Raw genomic sequence first — 8,934 nt, forward strand, 5'->3', positions numbered from 1 at the left:
TCTAGATGCAGAAATCGCGGAGGCAGAGGTTCGCTTCGCCATGGGACAACTACGCACCACGTCCGCGCCAGGCCCGGACGGGGTCACAAACAAAGCGTTAAGGAACTTAGACGCAAAATCGGTCACGGAAATCACGGGCCTCATGAATAAGTACTGGGATGAGGGCGAAATCCCGCAAGCCTGGAGACATGCAAATATTATTTTTATTCCGAAACCAGGGAAGAAACTAGATATAGCCAATCTGCGCCCCATCTCGCTCACCTCCTGCGTAGGCAAGCTCATGGAGCGTGTAATCCTAAAAAGACTGCCGATGTACACGGATGACAACGAGATCATACCCCCCACCGTGCTAGGCTTCAGAGAAAATTTATCCACGCAGGATGTCATGCTGCAGCTGAAGGCAGACGTGAGAGACCCTGGGAGGGGCACGGGCACCAAAGCAGTACTCGGCCTGGACCTCAACAAAGCTTTCGATAACATGGCACACGACGCCATACTGCTGAACCTATCAGACATTAACCCTGGAGAAAAAACCTTCCGATACATACGCTCATTTCTCAGCCATAGGCCCGCGATAATAACGGCAGGCGAGATAGAGTCATTGCCTTTTCGGCTAGGGGGCAGAGGGACGCCGCAAGGATCGGTACTGTCTCCGTTTCTCTTCAATCTGTCTCTCATAAAACTTCCGCCCAGACTAGAGGCTATACACGGGCTGCGACACATTCTACGCAGACGACATCACCCTCTGGATCACCAGCGGGAGCGACGGTCAGATAGAGGAAACGTTGCAACGCGTGGTAGATACTATCGCGGAGCTGGCAGGTAAGGGAGGTCTAACATGCTCACACTCAAAATCGGAGCTACTGGTCATCAGAGACAAACCCAGAGGTCCCGGTGCCAGGCGACAAGCGCTCCCACCTCCACTTAACGTGTGCGTGGGGGGACTTATCATTAAGGAAGTTGTGGGATCGTCAACACCACAGTGACGGTGTGCTAATTAGGTGGCACCTCGCCCACATATCGCGGGTTCGGGCCGGAGCAAGCTGAGGGCACCGCCAGTGTTTGGTGCGCGCCTGCGCTCTCGCTCCGAAGGAAGGAAGGCGCAGTTATTCGAAAGCACAAGTGTTTATTACACAGAAAGCTGCATTACATAACACTGCACTAATCCCCAGACCTCGGTGCAACCCATAGCCCCGCCGCAGCACCCGAAAGCGGGCCCGCGGAGCCGCGCGCGCAAAGCAAAGACTACATACACGCGGGACAGCACAGCTAAGGGCGATCGCATGCCGCGCGGCCAACCAAAGGGGTTAAATCACGCGCAGCGCAAAACGAGGAAGGATGGGGTAAACGCGGAGCTCATCTTGACGACGCAGGTCGCACATCGATGGCTCATCGCGCGTCGTCACCAGCAATGGCCGGCGATGACGGAGAACCAGCCAAATCAGGCCCTGCCGAATCCGGAGCGCGTCGGCCCCGCACAGGCGGGCTACACGACTCCGGAAGTTCGGGCCTGGACTCAAGCATACATACTAGATGCGCACGTCAAAGCACCCGCGTTCTTGGGCCCCCGGCAAAGGCCGGGGCACCCGGGAGCCAAACTCTACGCACCTTTCTGCTGCCCGAGTCGGTGGCGATCTCCCCGCTCATTTCCCGCTCGGGACCTCTCGCCGAAACAACGCCCCCAACTGTCACTCGGAGTGACCCAATGGGGACGCGAGGTCGAAGCGGGAAGAACGGAAGGGAGGGTGATTTACTGCGGTTCTCGGAAGAGCTTCCCTTGCAAGGGAGGACAAGCAGCGCGGCTGCCTGCATTCCGCTCGCGGACACCCCACGGGGGGTCCCTCTAACGAACGAAACGGCGGAAGCGGGCGTACACTCGGGTAGCCCAAGAAGCTCAATCCCCACATCCCCCTCTTCTTAAATGCCCCCGTCCCTCTGAAAACAGAGCGACGGTCATTACACAAAGCGCAAAACTGTCTGCACTAGCATCAATGAGCTACCAGCCTTTCGCCATACCTCCAGCCCTTAAACACACCCCACACAACAAGATTACTGAGAATTATAACTACAAAACATCACACATGCGACACTACGCAATAAGTGCACACAAGTATTCGCGCCATAGAAAATTACAAATGCGGTCACTCGAACATCCCATAATCAATGCACTCTTTACATATCAATCATAGCTATACATGTTTACATAAGTTACAATATAGCATATATATGTATACGTGCGTCCAGGCTGTCACAATGAATCAGAACGCGCACGACGGGGCGCCGGAAAACGTTCGACACAAGTAGCCGCCGGAGCCGATATATCCGACGGAATCTGTCGGTCCTGATGAACGGCAACCGATATGCACCGGAAACAGCTCACCCGACGTCGTCGCGCAGCGATGGCGTGGCTCTCCAGGCACCCGACGCTCTGAAGACGGTGTCTCAGCAGTGCTACGGTGCGGACAGCTCCGCGCAGGTTGCCTCTGAAGTTCCGCTGATTCGGCTTTGGCACATACCGCCGAGCCTGGGACTCGCGCACACGCACTCAAGGAACCAGGAAGCGGCGACAGGCGTCCCAAAACTAAAGCATAAACATGGCAACTCCATGGCCCTTGTCCACAGCAAGGCTCCTGACGGGCAATAATACCGCTCAACAAGAAAAAGTATTTACAAACAAACACAATTTCCCCCACTCCAGCGGGCGAGCGCCCGACGACGCTACAATGGTCCGGGGTAAGGAGGATTCCGAGCAAGTTAGACACTGACTGCGAGCACACACACACATTCCGAAACGTCGCTAACAAGCATACCCCTCAGCGGCTTCTCAGCATACTCTTTTTTTTTTTTACTTTCTCTTCCCACATCTGGGCCCCGTTCGACGGATTCATGCCCGCGCACACAGCCTCTCCGACATCTCTAGAAACACTTGGCGAACGAGAGGCGCAAACGGCAGCAGCCATGCGGCGACCAGGCACAGTGGAAAGGAGGAGGGCACCGGCCCACGCCCACGCACGGAAGAAAACGAAGCTTTTCACCCCCACAGCAACAGGCCCTCCCGGCTCTTCCGGGAAAAAAGGCACCCCGCACACGACCCTTCGCGCCACAATGAGACAAAGAAGGTCCTCTTCCGAAGTGAACAGAAATGCGATTGCTTATCTACAATACTACACTGTACATATGCGAGAAAATAAAGCACTTCAAAACTCATTATACAGAGGGGAAACATTTAGCACGAAAATACACTTTGAAACATTCAAAGCACCGCACAGAAAAGAAACATGCATTCTTCCACTCACATATCGGGCTGAAGGCTCAGCGAAGTAGCTCGCTCCGGGAACGCCGCGGAACGGCCTCGCCACGGCGAAGGCTGGTAAAAGTCCGAGCTCAGCTCTCAACCGAAGATGTCCGATATCAAGCACGGAACAAAACACAAAAGTGAATGTCGTCTGAGGAGGCCCCGAAGAGACAACCGAAAGCGGCCGTATGCTTCGGTCGTGCCCGCTTGCCAAAACGTGAAATCAATGGACCTCAGCATCACCTATCTCGCTCACAAAAGTAAGCGATCAAGTCGGCAGCGTAATTCGACTTCTCCGCGCGCTACAGAGGGCACGAACAAGACGAGGGAAAAACTGCGCGTAGAAAGGAAAAATCCTTTCGCGCCATCTTGGCCCTGTTTCTCGCCGCGGAACAAAGGTTCGCGGGTATCGCTAGGCCTGGACTCGGCGGATCGGCTCTCAACACCTCGAAAGCGAGAACGAGTGCCTTCCCGCGGTAAATCTGCGTTACTGACCATCAACAGCCGTGGGTCGTGAAAGAACTTGGTTAATTTAGAAAAAGATGCTACGACGTTGTTGGGTGGACTCGATATTCCAGCACGAGCCGTCATGACCCATCAGGGCAAGCCCCGGGGACGCCAGTTCCGTCGGGCTTCGGCCCCTCGGCGCACGCTGCAATACAAGCTAGCGTTCCGGCGCCAGGTCTCTCTCAAGAGACAGAATTCCACGGCCTCATGCGCGCGACGCAATACCAGCGACTTTCCGACGCATTGTCTCCCTGAGACTACCGTGAATTCTAAACGCGAAAGGGGTCACCGCGTTGGGCCCTGAAAAGCTCTTTGGGCTGGAGATAATCCTAGCTACTCCCGAGGAGTCCGGCCAGTTTTGCCACCCTTACATAGCGTCTTACCAAGCCAGGCCTCTGCTCTGCCACTCCTCGGCGCGGCGCGGGGATGCTCGTATACGCGTAGTCCCCTTCGGCGCCAGCGCGATAGCAACCAGGCAAAAGGCGGCTGACTGAATTGCTTTAGTTCCGAATAAAGGTTCCTTTCTCACGCATCCATCGACCCAAAATTACGAATTCGCACGTTTGCTAACCGATCCTAACTACCCGCAACGGAGGATAGAAAGGCTTCTCATGCGCGTTACGACCTGGCTTAACTAGCCCTGAAGCTTGCAACAGAATGCAGTAACTACAAAGGTAGGAACTGCCCCACGTTGGTGCGCCAATTATGTGGGATCGTCAACACCACAGTGACGGTGTGCTAATTAGGTGGCACCTCGCCCACATATCGCGGGTTCGGGCCGGAGCAAGCTGAGGGCACCGCCAGTGTTTGGTGCGCGCCTGCGCTCTCGCTCCGAAGGAAGGAAGGCGCAGTTATTCGAAAGCACAAGTGTTTATTACACAGAAAGCTGCATTACATAACACTGCACTAATCCCCAGACCTCGGTGCAACCCCTAGCCCCGCCGCAGCACCCGAAAGCGGGCCCGCGGAGCCGCGCGCGCAAAGCAAAGACTACATACACGCGGGACATCACAGCTAAGGGCGATCGCATGCCGCGCGGCCAACCAAAGGGGTTAAATCACGCGCAGCGCAAAACGAGGAAGGATGGGGTAAACGCGGAGCTCATCTTGACGACGCAGGTCGCACATCGATGGCTCATCGCGCGTCGTCACCAGCAATGGCCGGCGATGACGGAGAACCAGCCAAATCAGGCCCTGCCGAATCCGGAGCGCGTCGGCCCCGCACAGGCGGGCTACACGACTCCGGAAGTTCGGGCCTGGACTCAAGCATACATACTAGATGCGCACGTCAAAGCACCCGCGTTCTTGGGCCCCCGGCAAAGGCCGGGGCACCCGGGAGCCAAACTCTACGCACCTTTCTGCTGCCCGAGTCGGTGGCGATCTCCCCGCTCATTTCCCGCTCGGGACCTCTCGCCGAAACAACGCCCCCAACTGTCACTCGGAGTGACCCAATGGGGACGCGAGGTCGAAGCGGGAAGAACGGAAGGGAGGGTGCTTTACTGCGGTTCTCGGAAGAGCTTCCCTTGCAAGGGAGGACAAGCAGCGCGGCTGCCTGCATTCCGCTCGCGGACACCCCACGGGGGGTCCCTCTAACGAACGAAACGGCGGAAGCGGGCGCACACTCGGGTAGCCCAAGAAGCTCAATGCCCACAAAGTGCAGTCATTAAGGATCTTGGGGCTGTATCTACAAGCCAACAGGAAAAACAAAGAAACCCTGCAAAAGCTGAAAACATCAGTTAATATGTCAATTAGGTTAATCAAAAGGATTGCCAACCGCAAAAGGGGAGTCAAAGAAAGAGACCTCTGTAGGATAGTGCAGGCATTTGTTCTGAGCAGGATGGTGTATGCGCTACCATACCTTAACCTAGATGCCGCGGAGAAAGGCAAAGCCGAGGCGATAATTAGGCAAGCGTACAAGGCAGCCCTGGGACTGCCGAACTTCACGTCGACAGAACGACTCTTGGGATTAGGAATACATAACACTCTGGAGGAGCTCGAGGAGGCCGACCTCACGATGCAAACGGAAAGACTTAAGCGCACCAAGGCAGGCAGAACCACACTAGAGCGCCTAGGCATAGGCGTGGAACCTCCACCCGCGGACGCGAAAACACAGATACCCAAACTCATTAGGAAGGGACTGAGGATCAAACCACTGCCAACCAACTAATATGCACCCTTCCCACCACGAAGGAAGGCGGAAAGCTAGGGCACTCGCTCTGCACAAAAATACGAAACGGACGCAGGAGCTGTCTATGTAGACGCGGCACAGTACACATCGAGCGGAGCGTTCGTACTGGCGGTGGTGGACGCGCGCGGGCGGCTGCGGGCCTCGGGGTCGGTAGTTACAAAATCTTCGGAAACAGCGGAAGAGGCGGCTGTGGCGCTAGCCATAGCTAGCACTGACGCCGAAACTATCTTCTCGGATTCCAAATTGGCCGTCCGTAGTTTTTCGGGGGGCAGAATCTCGAATGCGGCACAGCGAATACTGAAACTGACCAGAGAACCTTACAAAAAAATTCAGGTGATATGGGTGCCGGCTCACTCGGGGAATCCGGGAAACGAGGCGGCCCACAACATGGCTCGAGGTTTCGTCAACCGAGTCGGTGGGTCATCCGTATCCATGGATTACTCCAAGGAGGCGCTGGCATCTTTTCTTGATATTACAACTCATTACAAATTGGGATGACACAAATTTCCACCACCTGACAAAACGTTGGATAAGGCACAAGAGACCACCTGGAGGAGACTCCAAACGAGGTCCTTTCTTACCCCCTATCTATTATCAAAAATGTACCCGGATGTCTATATGCCCGAGTGCAGGTTCTGTGGCGAAACAGCCACGTATGACCACATACTATGGCAATGTAAAGAAGAACCTCCACCGGAGGATCTAGTACGAATTCCTTCTGTTGAGCGATGGGAGGCCGTGCTGGTCAGCTCGAACCCGGGCATTCAAGCCTTGGCCACCGAGTGGACCGCTCAGGTCGGCGCCAGCCATGGTTTGGTGGCCATCTAACGCGGACCGCCTGCATCTGCATTCTTGACGGAATAAATGTTTTCCAATCCAATCCCGCATCTGAGAATCTATGCTAACACTTATTGCACTTTCCATGAGTTGTAGTGAAGCCTTGTGTGGGAGTGAAAAGAACATAGAGCTCGTCGTCTACGTATATAGGTTAACTGCAGACGCTTAGAGAAGTTTGGTTTATTCGGGTGTAACGTCCCAAAGCAACTCAGGCTATGAGGGACGCCGTAGTGAAGGGCTCCAGAAATTTCGGCCGCCTGGGGTTCTTTAACGTGCACTGACATCGCACAGTACACGGGCCTCTAGAATTTCGCCTCCATCGTAATTCGGCCGCCGCGGCCAGGATCGAGTACAGCAACCATAGTTCTCCATAAAGTCAGCAATAAAATTCCAATAAGGAAAGGTGTCAGGCAGGGAGACACGATCTCGCCAATGCTATTCACTGCCTGTTTACAGGAGGTATTCCGGGGCCTGAAATGAGAACAGTTGGGGATAAGAGTTAATGGAGAATACCTAAGTAATCTGCTATTCGCTGATGACATTGCCTTGCTAAGTCACTCAGGACATGAACTGCAAAGCATGATCAATGAATAAGACAGGCAGAGCAGAACGGGGGGGGCTAAAAATTAACATGCAGAAAACCAAAGTAATATTCAACAGTCTAGCAAGAGAGCAGCAGTTGGCAATTGGTGGCGCGGTGCTAGAAGTAGTAAAGGAATATGTCTATTTAGGGCATGTATTGACTGCGGATCCGGATCATGAGAAGGAAATAACTAGAAGAATATAAGAATGGGGTGGAGTGAATATGGCAGGTTCTCTCAGATCATGACTGGCAGTTTACCAATATCCCTCAAGAGAAAAGTATACAATAGCTGTATCTTACCGGTACTCACCTATGGGGCAGAAACGTGGAGGGCAATAAAGATGGTTCAGCTTAAGTTAAGGACCACGCAGCGAGCTATGGAAAGAAAAATGATAGGTGTAACGTTAAGAGATCGGAAGCGGGCGGAGTGGGCGAGAGAACAAACGCGGGTTAATGACATCCTAGTCGAAATCAAGAGGAAGAAATGGGCTTTGGCAGGGGGTGTAATGCGAAGGCAAGATAATCGCTGGTCCTTAAGGGTAACGGAGTGGATTCCAAGAGAAGGCCATCATAGCAGGGGGCGGCGGAAAGTTAGGTGGGTGGATGAGATTAAGAAGTTTGGGGGGATACGGTGGCCGCCAGTGGCAAAAGACAGTGTTAATAGGAGAGACATGGGAGAGGTCTTTGTCCTGCAGTGGGCGTAGTCAGGCTGATGATAATGATGATGACTGACCACAACTTTGCCCACTGTGCACACTTGACGTAGAAGCAAACTTCCACTGCGCAGAGGTTCCAACTTCTCAGCGATAAACCATGAGGGACGCCAGAAAAAGCTATGTTCAAGATTACCGAGTGCTGACATATAAGGTATTTCCTCGGGGATGCCTCAATCGCTGCAGCATTTGTCACTAACAACTCTCATTGGCCTCCAGCATCCGCCGTACAAAAACTGCTGTCGAAACACACTGAGCCGCATGGCGGACGTTTCTTCCCGTTGCCTTGACATCACACCGCATCCTCGCCAGCGCAACGACCACCAGTCTGCATATCCAAAATTTCTGCCCCAGGCAAATTCATTGCCAAAATTAACAAAAGAAAATACACGGCCGCCCTCCGAGCTGTGTGGCTCACCTTATCTCAAAGTTTAGCAGACCGATCAACTTACGTTAAGCATATAAAATGAGTTCTGCACTTTCATAAAGACATAGATCTGCGGGACCAAGACCGTGGACATTCACCCTGCCACAACCCCAAAATTTTGATTTTTCCTTCTTTTATTTACCTTGCACCAAAATTCAAGGCTGCTGAAAGCGTCCACATACTGCACTCTTTCTTTCCGTTGTCGTAAACTATAATTTCGCTTCTCTGTTCGAAAGGAAGACGAGAACTTCGGCTGTTTTTACTGTGAAAACAAAACTGGTGTGGCAACGCGAAAATGTTGGTGTCTGTCCGTCGGTCTGTAGCTTCGGAGTGTGAAGTACCCAGCCACAAGAAGCACAACCCATTAGAAACATTTCTTACCGCG

The 8,934-nt window shown here is 53.5% G+C and overlaps 1 pseudogene; it reads left to right on the forward strand.

The window, feature by feature from the left end:
• Positions 1–385: 385 nt before the first annotated feature.
• On the forward strand, positions 386–6,817 carry LOC149342498 (uncharacterized; annotated as a pseudogene).
• Positions 6,818–8,934: the final 2,117 nt, after the last annotated feature.

Source organism: Amblyomma mixtum, chromosome 5, assembly GCF_055824585.1.
Source record: "Amblyomma mixtum isolate Tamu chromosome 5, ASM5582458v1, whole genome shotgun sequence".
Taxonomy (NCBI): Eukaryota; Metazoa; Arthropoda; class Arachnida; order Ixodida; family Ixodidae; genus Amblyomma; species Amblyomma mixtum.